Source organism: Helicoverpa zea, chromosome 4 (genome assembly GCF_022581195.2).
Source record: "Helicoverpa zea isolate HzStark_Cry1AcR chromosome 4, ilHelZeax1.1, whole genome shotgun sequence".
Taxonomy (NCBI): Eukaryota; Metazoa; Arthropoda; class Insecta; order Lepidoptera; family Noctuidae; genus Helicoverpa; species Helicoverpa zea.
Window position 1 is genome coordinate 9,139,873 of NC_061455.1, and position 19,177 is coordinate 9,159,049.

Sequence of the window (19,177 nt, forward strand, 5' to 3'; positions counted from 1 at the left end):
TACTGTTGTTGAGTTTTATTAGTATTGTTTAGTTTTTTATTTAGTGCTTATGATTGTTTTGTGTATAAATACATGGGTTAATTGAAAAATGAAAATAACAGTTTTTTTCACGATTGTAAATGCGCTAAAGTTTTTTATTTTTTTATTAATAAAACCTTACCGCAGACTTGGGGGTCCGCGCTTTTATTTTCATTTTTTACTTAATTATAATTTTCGCCGTCTTGGCCTCACAAAAACTTATGTCTACTGACTTCTAGTCTTAAGACTATGTGAGTCCACCACGTATTTATGTATATATTATTATTACACAATACTTAACACTATACGCATGGACTAGTTTCACAAGATTATGGGACAGGAACGGATTGGGGATTGGTCTCATTTCCCGCTAGCGACTAGGGACTACCGCGTGAGAGACGCGGTCTTGAATTTGGAGCCTCCTGGACTTAGTGTTTATGATGACGACGTTGTCGTATGTCAGTCCCTGAGCCTCGTAAATGGTTAAGGTACGCGACCCTTCACCGGACCCGTATCCCTGGCTAATAAAAAAAGATTTCTCTTCTTGCGTATGAGCCAGGAATAGGGTGTTTTGTAATACTTGCGCTCCTGTTAAACCCTTCAAGCTCAGGGAATGAACATGAGACAGCGACGTTTTGGAGTGGACGACGCTGAGTGCGAAGGCCACATCCACTGGGTTACGGTGGGTGCAGAGCAGCTCCTGTGTGATGCCAGCCACCAGATATGGACGGGTATACTTTAATGGGAAAAGATTTTCCCTGTCACAATATGGTAGCTGATTCACGTCTCCGATGAGGACCACCTCGCTTGCACCAGACAACTTTACTGCCATGACTATGGCCCCAAAGTGGTTCATGAAAGCTTCGTCTACCGTCAAACGGTGACATTTCTCATTTGGATTGAACCCGATGGCTAAAATTGAGGCCATAGTGCGCACCTTTGTCTTCGCTCTATCGCCCAATTGGTGCGCAAGCTTTCCTCTTAGATCTTTGGCCGCTTCAGTTGTCATGGTGGCTACGACATCCCTCCTCTCGTCGAAGTGTTTCACTACCCAGGTAGTTTTGCCGCACCCCGGCACCCCATTTACCCATCTGATATTGGGTACCGCCCAAGCTTCCATCGATGCTGAGGTGTCTGAGGTCCCAGAAACGGTCTGTGCCATTTCAAGGATACTATCCTCCAGCATGATTTTGGTACATTTGGCGGTAACCACTATCGGGTCATCGTGTGGCGTCAGGAATTTTATTTTGCCGGTTCGCTCCGTTGCCTCTTCGTCCAGGGCCACGAAACCGCTCTTTGCGCTGTAGGCGGCCATGTACGACCCCGTCATTTCCCCTGCAATGACTTGGGAGTTGGCGTTGTCGTCTACCGCCGCCTCTGCGTCCTTCAGTAATACCCGGAGCAGACCCTCATTTTCTCGACGGAAGGTCAGCATGATCTTGTTGCAATTTCTAAGGTTTACCTCCTTTGTGGCCCTTACAAGTGCAACGTATTCCAGGAAAGCGTTTTTGACATGGTCCGTGATGCCAAACACATCGCGAGAGTCGGTGGGCGACCTGCCCCTTGTCCGCTCTTGTAGGCTTAGGCTTCGGCGACTCGGGCTCTTTGGGCTTTTTTCGGAAAAACCGCTCCACTGCTGATTCCTGTTTCGCTGTTGGTGATTTGCGACTGACCGATGAGAATGGTGCTCAGGAAAGAACCGATAGCTTTAAGGCGATTCCGCGCACGAGCGTGCTCCTCTTTGCTGGTGATATTCCTTTGCTCCTTTGCGGTTTTTGCTGGGCTCTCTCCAGCCCCGGATCTTCAATTTTTTTTAGGCGGGGCAAATACTGAAAAATGCCGCCCCGCCTGCCTACCTAATTATGTTTATTTTCACCAAAGAAAGTCACTTTTTTGGTAGGTAAAGGGCTTAAAAAAAATGTCCAAATCATTGTAGGCTCAAACAGTAGGCCAGATTAATTTATGAAAGTCGAGACAGATTAATGTAGGTACACAAAAAGTTAATAAGTTTTAAAAAGCGCTATAATAAAGTAACAAGCAATCGGAAGCGCAAACTTTTTTGTTTTTGAGGACTCCATAAATATCTTTTTGCTACATTTGACTTATAAAAGGTAATACAGCGTGGATTTGATTTATGGAGTCAACAAGGTAAACCGGTAATGGTTATGTAATATTGCGCGAGCGAAGCGAGCGCCAAATTTTTTGAGTTTACGACACAAAAGTACCTACATTGTCAAGGAACAAGTAGCCGCGTGCGTAGCGAGCGCGAACTTTTTTAAGTTATTTGTTTGAAGACTCACAAAATGAAACAAGGAATTATGTACAAATAAAAAGAAACCGTGATTAGAGCGAGTGCCATTTGCGTTCGTTGATTCGGTGCGTCAATAAAAATAAAAAACCATCTGAAAAACAGTACATAAATAGCCATTTAGCCGCGAGCGTAGCGAGCGAGAATTTTTTCACTTAGTTGGAGGATGTTAAAAGTGAAAAATAATCAAAATGATCAATTAAACAAAGCGAAGGCGACTTTTTTTGAAACTACGGGTGTAATTTCATCGAAATTTCCTGGCGGTGGGCGTCCGGCGGCGCCCCTGAGACCGAGGCGCCCGGGTTATTCGCACACGCTGCACCATAGGTTAAGACAGCCCTGTAGGTAACTATTATGGTTAAAATCAGGCAGCTGCCTGATTTTGCCGCCCCCTGAATTTGCCGCCCGGGGCATGGGCCCCGGCTTGCCCCCCCCCCCCCCCCCCTAGAGGGGCTGGCTCTCTCAGACCTGCTTTGCGCAGTTGGACGCTGGCTGTTTTTTTTTTTTTTTAACGACGTCAAAAATCATCAAATGCTGTGGGTTAGCAGCGGCGAGGGAGTGTCAGACTCTTACTGACTAAAAACCGTCGTGTTCCGTCGTAGGCCTTTCATGTGCCAGGGCCGCGGTATCTCTTTCGAACAACCCGCAGCGCTGTAGGGTTTCCGCGGACTTAAAGGAAATTCAAGGTTTCCCCTCTGTCCTCGTATACTACCACCTCATGGTGTTCCGAGGCTTTTAAACAGCCGAAGCGGTCTGCGACGTCACCCCTTTTCTATTCAACTGCCATCGCGTCGACGCTTATGGTGCGAGCCGTGGGTGGCGCTTCTTCTTCTTCTGCCTCTGCGATCTTTTGCAGAAGTGAGCACACCTGAATGAAAGGAGTCTCCTCTCTCCACTCGAGTATTGCGATCGTCTTGCATTTGAATCGCAATAGTCGGCATCGGTGAGAGGCTACTTTCAATTGAGGCAGTGCATGGTACTTGCTGCCTTTTTTGGTTGTCTTGGTGGTGCAACCGTTGAACGGGGCGGCGAGGCCTGGTGCAATGGTTATTCGAGCTCCAGCTCGACTCGAGCCCAGGCAGAAGCTTATGCCTATTTTTTCCGCTTCCCTGTTCATAAACAAGGCGACTCCACGCAGTCTTATGCCTGGCACTCCGTCTCCTCCGAATGCCAGAAGCTGTGCGATGGGCATGGTACTTGGAGCTGACTGTTGACTGGTGGGTGATTTCTGTGTTTCCGCTGGTTGTGAGTTGGTGTTAGTAGGTCCTTTGTGTGGTTGTTAATTCTGTGTGTGTTGATTGTATGATAGTCGTTTGTCTGGTTGTCAGTTCTGTAGGTGTCTGTTCTGTAGATGTTTCGTGTATGGTTGTAGTTTGTGTGGTTATCGGTTGAGTGGTTGTTGTTAGTGTTGTTGTCGATTGTGTTGTGGTTGTCGGTTGAGTGGTTCTTGTCTGTGTTGTTGTTGACGTTAAATGTGGTTGTATGGTGGTGGTGTGTATGGTTGTAGGTGTGGTGGTCGTAGCGAGTGTAGTGTAGGGTCCGTTTTGTTGGCCGCAGCTGCGACTATGGCTAGTTTAATGGTTTCCTAGTAGCCGGTTTCCCCATGATCGTGTGGACTGTGGACTGACTCGGTTTCGATCGTGTATTCGGGTTCCATTCTGTCGTGGCAGAACCTTGGACACTCGAAAAGCAGGTGCCAGACTGTTTCATCGCAGCTGGGGTCACAGACGCACGAGGGACTGTTTTTGAGTTGGAATCTGTGGAGATACGCTGAGAATCCTCCATGCCCGCTTAGGATCTGGATGTGTGTCGGTGTAAGGACAGCTTCTTTAAGTCTTCTTTTTGCCGCAAGGACATTTGGAAAGAACACTTTTGTGACCGCTCCTGTGCTGCAGGATTCATATCGCGCTTGCCACATTCTGATACGATACGAGAACTTTGAAAATACAGCGGAGTACATTGTAATCCGCTGTATTTTCTGTCCTCCTTGGCCAGCTGGTCCGCTCTTTCATTCCCTGGAGATCCCACGTGGGCCCTCAGCCAGAAGAATTTCACGTCTCTGCCCTCCTCTCTGATGTCTCGGACGCATCTCTTTATCTTTAGTGCCAGGTGATGTGTGACAGACGGACTCCTCAGCAGCTCAAGCGACGATCTGATGCGCTAAAGTTCGCAGAGCCTATGTTCAGACTCGCCAAGACACAACGGCCGTATTGTAGTTTAGAACTTTAAAGTAAAGGCACGAGATATAAAATTACAATATTTGTAGTCCCAATGGGTTACTGTGTTACAGTCGTTGAAGGGGTAACCCGTTCAAAACGTCTTACGACAAAAAAGTGTAACCCATTAAGAATGGGTTTTTGAATACACAGGTATCAAATCGTAAGGGTTTGAAAGAGGTTATCCATTGATAAGGGTTTTCGTAAAAAAGTGTAACAAATATGAAATTGGTTCTAAAACAACACTTTGTCAAAACCCTATCAAAAACCCTTTCAATGGGTAACCAAAATGGTCCCTGAGTCAAATAGCAGCCTAGGGGTTAACTGTAGACGATTCTTGTAATAGTATAAAATCTTCAGGGCATTATTCTCTACAAGAATCTACTATTTTTTTTCTCTGGCCGGCACTTTCAGTTTTGGGTACGAAATGAATGATGTCCTTAAGCGACACACGATTCATCCAACTGATATCCAATCACGACTCAATTACGATTGAAGCATTTGGGGCATTCCGCCAATACTAAGTTGAGTCGTAATTGAATATTATTTCTCACTGATATTGCAGTCTGGTTTGGTCTGTCCGGTAAAGTAATTAAATCATCCACCCAGACTCGACAACAACAAAAATCTGTACTGGACTCGGTTTTAGTATACTTTAAAATTCTAACCTGAAAAACGTTAGCTAATGTGGCATTAAGGGCTGATGACGATTTGTACAGATCAAAACTGCACTAAAGCAGTTGATTGACCTCCTTTTTGAAATTGACCAAAAATAAAAATACTCCGGGGTTCCCTATGTACCTGCTCATGTAGTTCTAGTTGGGTTCCTTCTATTCACGCGCAATGGCTTATTATGGTATTTCATGTATAACTTTTGTATTTCGTTACCGATTTATAAGATTCTTTTTTTAATGAATAGGTAGTAATGTTAACATTTTTACATTAGGGATAAGTGAGAGTGTTATGAACGTAAGAGTAGACAAATATAATCAGAAAGCTCCAAACGGCTAAGCTATCGAGACTTACATGTGTTATTGTGAATCAACTATAGAAGATAGACATATGCTGTCGTGAGATATGTTTAACAATATTTTAAGGAGAACATTTCCGTCATACATGGTTTCTATGTAGCTTTAACCATTTAGTGCAGTCATTGAAGCGAAAAATACGGTCTCATCTCCGACTTTTTTTACTGTGAACCGATTTGCATGAAATTTTGGAATTAGGTTCATCTTACCCTTAACTTCAAAAGTGAAAATGATTTGAACTCCGCTACCCCCCCTTGGAGGTGGTTGCCACCCCTTCTCAGGGGAGACTTTTTTTTGCAAAATAACCTCGGATATCGATAGAAGACCTAATTATAAGCAAAAGTTGTCTATAAAGTTTTTAAAAAATCCAATGCTTTTCAAGTTATCGGCAATTGAAAATTGGCAATTTTTTCACGTTTTTCATCGGTTTTTTGCAAATATCTCCAAAAATATACGTTTTATCGAAAAATTTATAAGAACAAAATTGTAGCAGGTAAAACAACGAACAATTTGTTTTTTTTTTTTTATATATAAAGTGTTCTAAGTGCAATATTAAGGTAGATATTAAAGATCAAAGCCGTTTTTTATTTTGTCTCAAATTTTATCGACGTAGTTTATGCCATCTATTATTTTAGTAAGTTGATCAATTTACGAATTTTATTATTTTCCGGTGACACATTACAACAGTTGTGGGTCTTTATTATACTGCCTACTTTCACATTGCTCCAAATATTGACACTCCGAAATTTTCAGTTAAGTTTAGTTTTTGGACCATAACTCCTTCAATTTTCATGCTATCACAATTTATAAAAAAACCATTGTAAAAGTAATTAAGAGAGCTACAATACAACATCCATCATTGCAATATATAGTAAAGAACCTTTTTATAAAACGGTGAAGGGTTAAAAAGCTTAAGAGAGGCTGTGATTGCGCTGCCACGCGCTCTTTAAAAACAATCATATCTCCGTCAATTTTTGTTCGACAGAAAAAACAAACAAACCAAATTGTTTTAGAAAAATACCTAATTTTTTTATCACTTTTATACGTATCTGTCATAATTTTTAAGATATTATGAAAAAAAAGTGTTTTCTTTTTTTTTAATTTGAAATTTTGTTCTTTTTGTTTCTCGTGACTTTTTTGAAAAATGTGTGCCCTGAAGCAACCAAACTGATACCCTCTATCAAACTCTTCATAATAAAGTTAATCCTAGGCGGAATACGATAAATTTTAATTTTGGTGGAAATGGCACACAAATTGGATGCTCCCCTTTTTTGCAATACAGCTCACTTATTTTACGTGCAAAAGACTTTTAATAGTGCTCATCTTAAAGCTTATTTCAAGCACTACAAAACCCATCTGTATTAGAATGTATAAAATGCATCTGCTCGCCGCTACATGGCATTCACCACAACGATTAAATTTCAGACAAAATAAAAAACGGCTTTGTTCTTTAATATCTAGCTTAATATTGCACTTAGGACACTTTATAAAAAAAACAAATTGTTTGTTGTTTTACCTGCTACAATTTTGTTCTTTATAAAATTTTCGATAAAACGTATATTTTTGGAGATATTTGCAAAAAAACGATGAAAAACGGGAAAAAATTGCGAATTTTCAATTGCCAATAACTTGAAAAGTATTGGATTTTTTAAAAAACTTTATAGACAACTTTTGACCGAATATTTATATGCCCGAATTAACAGTTGTGTACTTGTAAGATGACAGAATTTTATTTCGCATAATTGCTTTTGGCATAAAAGTTCCGCATTGTTTCGCTTAGCATAATGTTTATTTTGAGAAACTATTATTTGGTACAATCTTAGTTGGCGTACTATGAAGATGGTTTAGATGGTGGGGTGTCGTGTTCAGAGATAAGTAAATAAACCGAATACTAATTAATACACTTTTATTTTCTGACTCCAAAATGATGTAGCGGGACCTACACTAATTGTTGACGCATCAATATTGTTCATACTGTACTTGCATTGTGTTCGCCTCCTCAGTTGTCCCGTATATCGCACTACCAACGCACGCTACTAAATATTGTGACTGTACCAAATCGTATGTAACCTAATTGGAGTCAGAAAATAAAAGTGTATTAATTAGTATTCGGTTTATTTACTTATCTCTGAACACGACACCCCACCATCTAAATTTATGCTGATCAAAAACCCTCGTTCTCTCAAGTGATATTATATTTGTGTGAATGTGTAGTGAATGTTAAACAGTAGTGAATGTATATTTTTTATGGCGTCATCATGTCGGATACTGAAGACTCTTGGTCATTCGTACGAGTAGGCCAAGCGTGTAATTTTATTTTTTAATATGTATAGCAGAGTAACCCGGCATGATAACTACCTTTAATGTATTTCGTATATAATATACTTAGATTATGTATATTTCATGTTACCTATTATGTATGTAATCACATTAAATGTCAAGACGGACTCTCTAGAAGTGCTCCGCAACTGTAATAGACGAATATGAGTAGTGTATTACATAGATTTAAGGCAGTTACAGGACGTATTGTGTTATATTTTGTTTTTCGATCGTAGGACATTCTGCATAGTTTGTATTGTTGGTACCGGCCGGCCACAATGACTCCAAGAGAGGAGAACAGAGTATAACACAAAGGTTAAGAACATTTTGTACTTAGTTTAAGATTTTTTTTTTTTTTTTTAGAAAGTTTTATCCTTTTTGAAGATAGATTTTTTTCTACTCTGTATTTGATATTTACTTTGTAATAATGAACATAAGTTTGAACCTGCACTCTCAGGCACGAGAGGTGTATCTTTTAATCACTAAGCCATTAGGTACAAAGCCAGTAGTACTGAGACAAACATGCGCTTATCGCACAACCCGTCAAGCATCTTGTTTCAAAGTTGTTATTGTATAAATGTATACTGTAAGCAAATTTTTGTCGAGACTGTAATTTAATAATATTGTTTGTGAACATTGTAAGCACTTCTTGGATTATATAGTAACTGGATAAGAATATATTTTTTTGTAAAAAAATCTTTTGTCAAAATTTTTTTTTTAAAAAAAGGGGAGGAATGACTTACTCGACCAGTTCGCGTAGTATAAACTTTACTATCGGGTTCGTCCGTTTGAATTGTTACTTTTTTCGTAACTTTTCGACAAACGGCATCCCTATTACTATTATCAACTGCTTTAGATTGCGATTCATCCTCTATTAACATGTACGCTGGTTTCAGACGATCTATAGAAACTTTAACTTGTCGGTCGGGCAACCGAATACAAAATACTTTATTATCTCTACTTATGACTCCAGATCAGAAGGTTGCGTGTTCATATCACGTCGGGGTCACCAATTTAGATGGTGGGGTGTCGTGTTCAGAGATAAGTAAATAAACCGAATACTAATTAATACACTTTTATTTTCTGACTCCAATTAGGTTACATACGATTTGGTACAGTCACAATATTTAGTAGCGTGCGTTGGTAGTGCGATATACGGGACAACTGAGGAGGCGAACACAATGCAAGTACAGTATGAACAATATTGATGCGTCAACAATTAGTGTAGGTCCCGCTACAATGGTATATAATATATATAGTATTTAATTTGTATTCATTTAATTAAGCATATTGCTATTTATAACATTCAATTAAAAGAAAAAATTGTATTAAAAATTGAATTTAGTGACGAAAACGAATCGCTGCAAAACCGACTCCACGTAGTCTTGTTTGCCCTACTCCTAGAGTGCAATTCAAAACAATATATAAAGGGTGGACCCCTTCTAGATATGTAGGTACCACAAACGTTCTTTCAATACTTAGGAGTCGCCTGCGTAATGAATGCACACGGGCGCTACATCAGCTAGAGACGCATCTAGCTCCCCTCGACCCTTTTCAATTCCCGACTTCTTTTTCAGATCTTGAACCGAGAAAAATATACGTTCGCTTCGTTCGCGTATTTTTTTCCTTGGCCATAATCAAGAGTCTCGCACCGGGCGCACTAATGAATTAAAATCGGTTCTGTACATTGGTTGTAGTGAAGTTGGTATTTACGATTGTTGGCCTGAAAACCAAAATCAGAATTTTCAGCCATATCTGATTGATATGCCCACAATTTTTCAAGGATTAGTAAATGCACCTCAACACAATACAGTCGAAATTGTCTCATGGCCCGGGCATCGGACAGCCACGCTACCCCAGTAGTTACTCATAATACAACCGAATAAATAGCTTGCTATGATGGTAGCCATCATCATCTTCCGATCCTTTTCGCAACTATGTTAACCATGAGTCTAACAGACTGTGTGTTAATATAATAACAGACTGTTTGTTAAAAAAAAGTAACGATTAATTTCGCCGATTGATATTTTTGTTTACTCAAGAAAAAATATTGAGTTATTGAAGGAGTTATTCCCGACCTATCTCTAATACTCTCGCTTTTTAAATATGTATTTTAGGTCCTATGGGACATTATTACTTGTTTATAAATACTTCGCCATTCAACTGGATTGCACATGAACTTTTTGAAGATCATGAACAAAGTGTTAATGAGAAAGGAAAACAAGTCAGGGTCAAGTGAGACGCGGACAGCACAGGACTTACCAGAGGCAGTCCAGCATGATAGAGTCATGCACGTGGCGCCCGCGGGGCCGCACTCACCTGCAACAATAAACAAGCACCATCAGTTCATACGACTGTTCACATATTACAATATACTGCTTTTGCGTTATGATGACTACCCTGGCAGTTCATAGCTGATAGTTATAATGATGTAACCTAACGTTTAATCGATTGTTTTATAATTTCGCATGTGCTGGCAAAGAAAATGGCTGCTACTCTTCACCAAGCATTTGTCGATTCACTTAATTGACGCAAGACATTCCATTTCATGATTCTGACATTTTTGTAATTCTTTAAAGTCACAATTATTTATTTACTTTAATGTAAAACATATTTCACTGGGTAATTACAAAGAGATCATATTTTTAAAAATAGTCTCTTTTTTACAAAACAATGGAACTTTCAGGGAACTCAGCAAGCGACATACAAAAGTGCAGACCATATAGAAACGATATGGTGAGTGTTGGTGTTACGGGCAACGTGATCAACTGGACATTACAGGACACAACAGGACATAAGGACCGGCCATAATTAATAATGTCCGAGAGCGATGGGCAAAGTGATTAATTTATCATTTTGACCGGCCATTATTAATCATGTCCGACGGCCTGTGGTCCATGTAATAAGTCAGTGATTCAGATACCTAGTTAAGTTTGTTTCGAAGAGGTGCTCGAGGAGACTCATTTTGATGGACAAAGCTTTCAGCATTATAACTCAGTAGTGACTGCAATTCAAAACGTTGTACATGCAAGAAAGCAAACCTTCATTGCAAATCCAAATGTCACCAAAGCTCATCTTGCAAGAATAAATAATCCTATAGACTTAACAACTTTTTTTTCACAGTCTTTATTTATTAGATATTCGGTATAATATTTTTTAAACTATTGTACTTGGGTATTCTTTTTATCCAAATAAAAGTAGGTAACTAGTGATGTTGTTACATTGTTAACTACTAGTTTCAATAGGTTATTTTTTGTTAGCTTTCATGACAATTTTGCCAGTTTCATTTTATTTAATGAACAAAAACACTAGAGTTCTCCTAATTTATTACTTTGGCCAGGACAAGGTGGGCATTATTCATAACGCCCGGGAAGTGATTAATCATGCTGTTTTAATCACATTTCCCAATTGAGTCGAGCATTATGAATACAGACCTGCCATAATTAATAATGCCCTGACTTATCAAAATGCCCGTAACATTGGTATTGCTTTAGAACAGTGCGGCCTGCGGACTGCGGACACATTGAGAGGAGCCGCCCGAAGTCATTCCACGGCCAGGCTGCGAGCCTGCAGAGTTATAGTGGTAAGTTGCCGCGGCAACGGCACCTAAATATTTACATTAATTGTTTTATTGTGGATCACAGTTTTTTCACGAATAAGACGTACACTTTGCCATTTTTAACCGACTTCCCAAAAAGGAGGAGGTTTGGAGCTGACCTGATGATGAAGACCAGAGAAGGTCAAGGGAGCTCGACAGCTGAATATGTAAACTACCTTGTGTTTAAGCTTACATTATTCGTATTGAAGAGACCTTTGCAACAGTGAATGTTTATAACTGACCTGATGATGGAGACCAGAGAAGGTCGAGGGAACTCGACAATTGAAAATGAAAACTACCTCGTGTTTGGGCTTATATTATTCGTATTAATGAGAACTTTCCAGTTATGTGGATCTATTCGTTACACAAAAAAAGCTGAAAATAAAAAAACTTTCTTACAAAAAATATAAATTGCTTTTTAGTGTTTTTGGAAGTCAGTTTTATTTTTATTTTTCATTCCAACCCTATCGTGTGATATGTAGTTAAATAGGTATTTAATGTAAATGTATTTTAAAGATGAATGGGATTTCACTCATATAATTTTTTGATAATATTAATATTATCGGAAATAATCGCTCCGAAAGTTGAAAACAATGTGCCCCCCTCCCCACCAGTGTAACTTTTGAACCATAAATAAATAAAATAAAATAAAAATAAAATAAAAAATAAAAAAGCCTTTTATTTCTTACTGTGTACAGAATTAACAATTAAACTAGAAAAACATGCTTAAATACGAATGTTTGAAGTATACTATATTTTTGAGCTAAAAAAGTAAGAACCCCCCGTTAGTTAGAGGTGAAGGCCTCCTCTAGAGAATGCCAAGTGTCCCTGTGGCCTGCCACGTTCATCCATTGCTCGCCAGCCACTTGCACTATGTCGTCTGCCCATCGAGTAATTGGTCTTCCTCTCTTTCTTGTGCCCGATGGTCCCAGCCAGGAAGTTAATCGTTTAGTCCAGCGATCGTCTGTCAGACGGGCTATGTGGCCGGCCCAACGCCACTTCAGCTTCTTGCTGTGACATAGCGCATCTGTGACTTTTGTCTTTTTTCTAATCATTTGATGTGGTATTTTTTGGATTTTTTTTAACTTTTAATAAGCTTCTCTCCATACTCCTTTGACAGGTTCTAATTTTCATTTCTACTCTATTTGTAAATATCCATGTTTGGCTGGCGTACGTTAAAGATGGGAGAATACAGGTATCCATGACTATCTGTTTAATCTTGGTTGGCATTTCACTTTTCATAATTTCTTTAAAACTCCAAAACTTCTTCCATGCATTTGCAACTCTCCTTTCTACTTCTTGTTCGATTCTCTGCTTGTTAAATGACATTTGTTTGCCCAGATATATGTAAGTGTCAACATAATCTAGCATTTCATTTCCTAGGTAAACTGGAGTCTTGTCGTTGTTCGTCATTATGTTTGTTTTGCTACGATTTATTTCCAAGCCAACCTTTTGGCTCGCCGCGTGTAGAGCATTTATCATCGATTGCAATTCTATTGTATTTTCGGATACTAAGACAATATCGTCGGCAAATCTCAAGTGACTAATGTACTGGTTTTCTATATTTAAGCCGATTCTACCCCAGTCCAGACTTCCGATGACCCATTGCAGCAGTGCTATAAAAATTGTTGGTGATAGAGGGTCGCCCTGTCTGACTCCTCTTTTAATAGCTAGGTCCTGTCGTCTCTAGTCTTACTCTGCTGCTACAATTCATATAGATACTTTGTAGAACCTTCAGATATTCAGTTTCAATATTTTGCGATTGTAGAGATTCCCATATTGAGTGGTGGTACACGGAATCGAAAGCTTTCTGGTAGTCAATATACACGAGGTAGAGCGGCCTTTGGAATTCTTGATACTTTTCTATTAGCATTTCGATTGAGTGGATGTGATCCACAGTAGAGAAACCTCTTCTGAACCCTGCCTGTTCTATAGGTTGGTGCTGTTCAATAGTGTTTCTGATTCTTTTTTCCAAAATTGATGCAAATAATTTATATATTGTAGGTAGCAGGCTTATTGGACGATAGTTTCCTATATAATTTGGATCACCTTTCTTGTATAATAAAATTATATCTGAGTCTGACCATTGTTTCGGTGTAGTCGCTGTTTTCAATACCAAGTTAAAGAGCTGTGTCAAAAGGATTACTAAGGTGGGATGTGCCAATTTCAGAGCTTCATTTGTTATTTTATCTGGTCCTGGACTTTTATCTGACTTTAATTTACTGATTGCCTTGGCTACCTCTTCCACATCTATGTCTTGGATCTTTGATGATGTTTCTTTTGATAAAGTTAGGGCAGACTCTTGTTTTTTGGACATGTACAAATCTCTGTAAAAACTTGTAGCTACTTGGAGTATTTCATTTCTATTGTAAGTTGTTTTATTTGATGCTTCAAGCCCCTCAATCCACTTTTTGTGGGAAGTCAATTCTTTGTAAGCTCTCTTTAAACTTCGAGTCTGTGTTACATGGTTTTCAAAAGTCCTTTGACGATGGGTATTATAATCGGATTTTATGCGTTTGCTGTAAAAGCTCTGTATAAGCTTATAAGCTTATACAGAGCTTTTAATTCGTTTTTCCTACTTCTTGTTTTTGGTTTGATTTTTTGCAACTCTTTTCGTCTCGAAATCAACTTTTTTGTGTTAGTTGATAAAATAGACTCTTTATTTCTGAGCTTTAGAGATTCCTGAGCTTTTTTCAGACTGTTATTAATTGCAGATACGATTTCATCGTGAATTTGTTGGACTGTGTGGCTCTGTTGGCAAGCAATGAGATGTTCTAAACTGTCGTGAAGGGACTCCTTATAGGCGTGTATCTCCTTATCATTTTTCAAAGTATTATTTGTATTTTTCCCATAAGATATTCGGCTTTTTTTATCAGGTTGCAACTTTAATGTCGCTCTCACCATTCTATGGTCACTAGGATAATTTGCATTTATTACTTGCATATCTTCGGTATATCTTTGGAGATTAGTTAATATGTAGTCTACTTCATTTTTTACTAAGCCATTTGGTGATCTCCAAGTCCACCTTTACTGGGTTTCTTTTTGAAAAAAGTGTTTAATATTGCTAAATTATTTTCATAGGCAAATTCTATAAGTCTGGAACCTCTATCATTTCTGCTACCATAACCATACTTTTTCATTATTAAATATTCATCAATTTTTGGTTGGCCAATTTTAGCATTGAAGTCTCCCAGTACCATAATATTTTTTGTTGACATACTTTTGAACCATAGTTTTAAAAATTTGAAAAAATATCAACATATTCTTTCTACGAAATTTTAAATATTTTAAATATATGTGATAAAGAATGGACAGTCCGTTGTCGTGGAATGATCACCTAAAACACATAAGAACAAAGCTTACTTCATTTGCTTGAAACACTTAGAAGTATTGTTAGTATTCCGCATCAACTGCGACAAACCATCTACAATGCTCGGAAAATAATTAGCTACTGCTTATTACTCAATAAGCAATATTGATTAATAAGTTATAAGAACTATTGAGTAATTAGCAATAGCTAATTATTATCCGAGTGACTAATAGTTGCTAGAGATTACAGTCGCCATGAGTGAACAACTTGTGGCGAATGAGCTGTTGGCGTTCCTGCAGCAGAAGCTGGACGTGATGGACGAGGTGTCCGCTGTCCAAACCCGCGCGTCGAACTTCAGAGAGGATGACGTCGCTGCTGCAAAGCAGCTGCTGTACCGGTTGCTCAACAAGAGCGACCAGATGGTGTCCCGCCGGCGTGATGGGACAAAGAAGAGTATACAAGACATCATCACGCTACTTAAAGAGACCGACACTGACGACGTGCCGACGTTTGTGGCGAAGGATCTGAGTAAGCTCCCTCCCGTGACATTCGACCACGTCCACGTTACGTGCCTGCTGAAAGACATAGTCTTTCTTAAGGCTAGCTTAGCGGATGTGCAGAAGCAGCTGGATGCATCCCAAAATACCGTCGCCAGTTTGCGCAGCGAAGTTAACGAGTTGCGTAAATCGGTAACGGTAACTAGGTCACCTGTGGATGCATCGTGCAACGTGAACACGCGGCGCGGAGCGTGCCTCGATGTATCGGGTGCAAGTTTCGCGTCAGCAGTTTTGTCGCCGTCGCCGCTGTCACCGCCGAATGATGAGTCGGCACAGTGCGCGCCTCGGGCGCCCCGCTGTCCCGCTCCCGTCCCTGCGGCTCCTCCGCTCGCCGCCACTCGACCGCTCGATCAGCTGCTCGTTTCTGCAGCCTCGGCGAAACCTAACGGCGTTCGTCGAGAATATGCCAGCGTCGCCGGAAGCACAACTGGTGCAAAAATGAAGCCCGTGCCCGTAAAGGGACCGGATCGGGATGATGATAATGGGTTCGTGATGGTGCAAAGGAGGAAGCGCCGTCAGCGAGCCAACAAGAACCGCTGTGGCAAGGCTCCTGTGGAGCCAAACACAATAATCTGTGCTGCTAAGCCGAACACCCCGGTGTACATCTCCCGCCTGCACTACTACACCACTAAGGCGGAGGACATCGCGGAGTACGTGCGCCAGAAGCTGAGGTACGCCCCGAGAGTGCAGCTGCTGGAGTCGCGCCATAACGCCAACTTCAAGGCGTTCGTGGTGCGAGTACCGACGTGTTTCCTGCACCTCGTGTTGGACGAGAACTTCTGGCCACAGGGCGTGGTGTTCCATCGCTTCCGCGGACAAGTGCCACAGAACCACACAGAGTGACATAGTGCGTAGGGAAGTGTTACTAACATAGATTTAAGTTTTTTTATGTACTAACAATGTTTGTATAATATATTATGTATGTTAGTCTTTAAGGTATATATCTACCACCCAAAACAAAAATGTGAAAGGCTGCCAAGTTCGATAATATGGGAATGCTTCGCCTATAAAAGAAGTGAGATCTGAATAAGTACCAAGTTCCATACACATAGGTACCTCAGTTAAAAATACATAGTTACTTTTTAATGATATTACTTGGCAAGTTTTCACACACCTTGTTATAAACCTACTAAACGCAATGAATCAAGTATATAATTTTCTATTAAAACTTGCCAAGTAACATCATTAAAAAGTGAGTGGTTAAGGAAATGTCTCATTTATACTATCTTTCAGATTTTTGAATATGCACTATGCTTCTTACAAAGAAATGAACTAGATTAACTAAATGGACTAGATTTACCAACTGACTGACAAGACATGTTATCATATATTATGTTCGTGGATCAAAGTTAGACATTCGTTATTTTCGAAAGTGACTCACACTTGGCCGTTTTCAGATTTTTATTTTACTTTGACTAAATACAAACCTTTGTAACGAATTTCAGATCGGTACGACCATTCGAAGATATATTATATAAAATAAATATAGATAAATTTAGTTCGTTTTAGTTCCTTAGGGGTATAAATTTACACCGGGTATAAATGTACACCTTCATTATTTTGAAACTGACTCACACTTGGCCATTTTCAGATTTTTCCCTTTACCTTGACATAAAAACCTGCCTCCATGCCAAAGGACAGTGGGCGATTCCGGTCCAAATGTCCACCACGAATGAGACCTATATGGCTAGATAGGCCGTTAAATATAGAACATTTTTTGTTATGAAAGTAAAAAAATATATAATGCCAGAAAAAAGTTATAGCAAAATCAAATAAAAACATTTTATAGATTTTTGCAATTTCATTTTTTCAATTACTTTTCGTGATGTTCGATTTTCATACTTTCTGTAACTTCTGACAAAATAGAATTGTTCATTATTAGAGAGAAGACACCACCAGTTACATCGAACTAGCAACTTCAAGCACTTCTGGCGCCTCAATTGGTTAGTGATTGGTTGGTACATCCATCGGGCAAAAAAAAATGGGTTGTTTTTATGTGCAAATGTGTCTTACACATCTAAGTTTAAGATAAAGTGCAGAAATGGAAGTGGAATAAAATAAAAAATAATAATGATAACATACAAAAACTATCGAAAATTACGAATACATTTTTGGCTGTAACTTTTTTTTGGCATTGTTTTTTTTTACTTTCTTAGTAAAAGTTACTCTAAATTAAGTGGACTATTTAATCATATAGGTCTCGTTCGTGGTGGACATTTGGACCAAACTGCATACATTCTTGCCCAATCTCCTTTCAAGTCAATACGACCATTGGAAGTGGTCTAGGTTTTTGATGAGTGAGTCAGTCAGTCAGTCAGTGAGTGTATAGTAAAAATAGCGATTTTTTGACGTCAATATCTCAAGACCTACACTAGGTATATTAATGAAATTTTGTGTTTTAGATAAGTGAGAGGGTCTCAACAGATACTAGAAATTTGATATGCGTAAATAAAATAGATTTTAAGTTATAGGGGGGTCGAATTTGGCCCGAAATGGTTCGTGTAATATAACCCACGGCCGGTGTGTCGCTTTTTTTGCTCGAACTTGGCGGACACACTGCCGTGTGTCTAGATGGGCCTATGCAGCCTGAAAATAAAGAGATTTGATTTGATTTGATAATAACTTAAAAGTCGACTAAATGTTTGTAACAAATAAAATAACTTGCCAACAATTAAATATTTTCGCGACTATTATATTATATTAGGTAAGGTTCAAAATTGATGATGATGTCCTCCTAGCCGATTATCGGCTACGGCGGCTGTTCTCATGTAAGGAGATTAGCCAACTACGCAGGACATATTATAGTGCACGAGCATTTGCGCAGACACAGGTGCACTCCCTATTCCTTCACTCTCATAACCCGATGGGACGGCAATCCGACACGACCGGTAAGAGATCAGGCGCAGGACTGACATTTACGTGCTCTCCGATGCACGGGTGTATTAATCACCAGCTTCCAGGGTCCGGGCTGCTTTGTGAAAGTCTTCAAAAACCCACAAAGCGAACCCGAGACCTCGTGCTCAGCAGCCGCACTTGCGACAGCTAGACCAACGAGGCAGTTCAAAATTAAGGGTGTTATAAAAACTAAAAACTAGCAGCTGCGTTTGGGAAGCAAATAAACTATACCAGTCAATTGAAATATTGGGCGAGGAGCTATATTATATAATGATTTGACGACTAATAAGGTAAGTAGGGTTCACCTATAATTTTACTTTTGAATTATTAAAAAAACTCACGCCTCGTTGATCATACGGTATAGGTCTACTGTCATTGTTTTTACATTATCATCTCAGCCATAGGACGTCCACTGCTGAACATAGGCCTCCCCCTTAGATCTCCACAGATACCTGTTGGAAGCGACCTGCATCTAGCGTCTTCCGGCGACCTTTATACGGTCGTCTGTCCACCTTGTTGGTGGGCATCCTACGCTGCGCTTGCTAGTCCGTGGTCTCCACTCCAGCACTTTTCGACCCCATCGGCTATCTGCTCTGCGAGCAATATGGCCTGCCCATTTGCCACTTCAACTTGTTAATCCGGTGGGCTATATCGGTGACTTTAGTTCGTCTACGGATCTCCTCATTTCGGATTCGATCACGTAGAGAAGCACCGAGCGAGAGTTTTTACAATAGCGGGATAAATATAAAATGATTACAAGAATAGTGTACATTTAAGCAATTTACCTGTATTTTACCCCAAATCCTTAGATTTTGGGCCTTGATAAAGGGCCGGATTTAAAACATCACCTCTAACTTTATTAATAGTTCATTTCGGAACTCTTGGGGGCTATTTTTCACCGGGACACCACGGCGGCGCAACCAGTCGC

The 19,177-nt window shown here is 39.7% G+C and overlaps 1 long non-coding RNA gene across 1 annotated transcript in view; it reads right to left on the bottom strand.

Annotated features, from left to right (window-relative positions):
* Positions 1-9,239: 9,239 nt before the first annotated feature.
* LOC124629479 overlaps positions 9,240-19,177 on the bottom strand; it is a 40,354-nt gene continuing 30,416 nt past the window's right edge. Inside the window, exon 3 of the long non-coding RNA XR_006984297.1 lies at positions 9,240-10,208. This is a non-coding gene — a long non-coding RNA (uncharacterized LOC124629479). The remainder of the gene's footprint in view (positions 10,209-19,177) is intronic.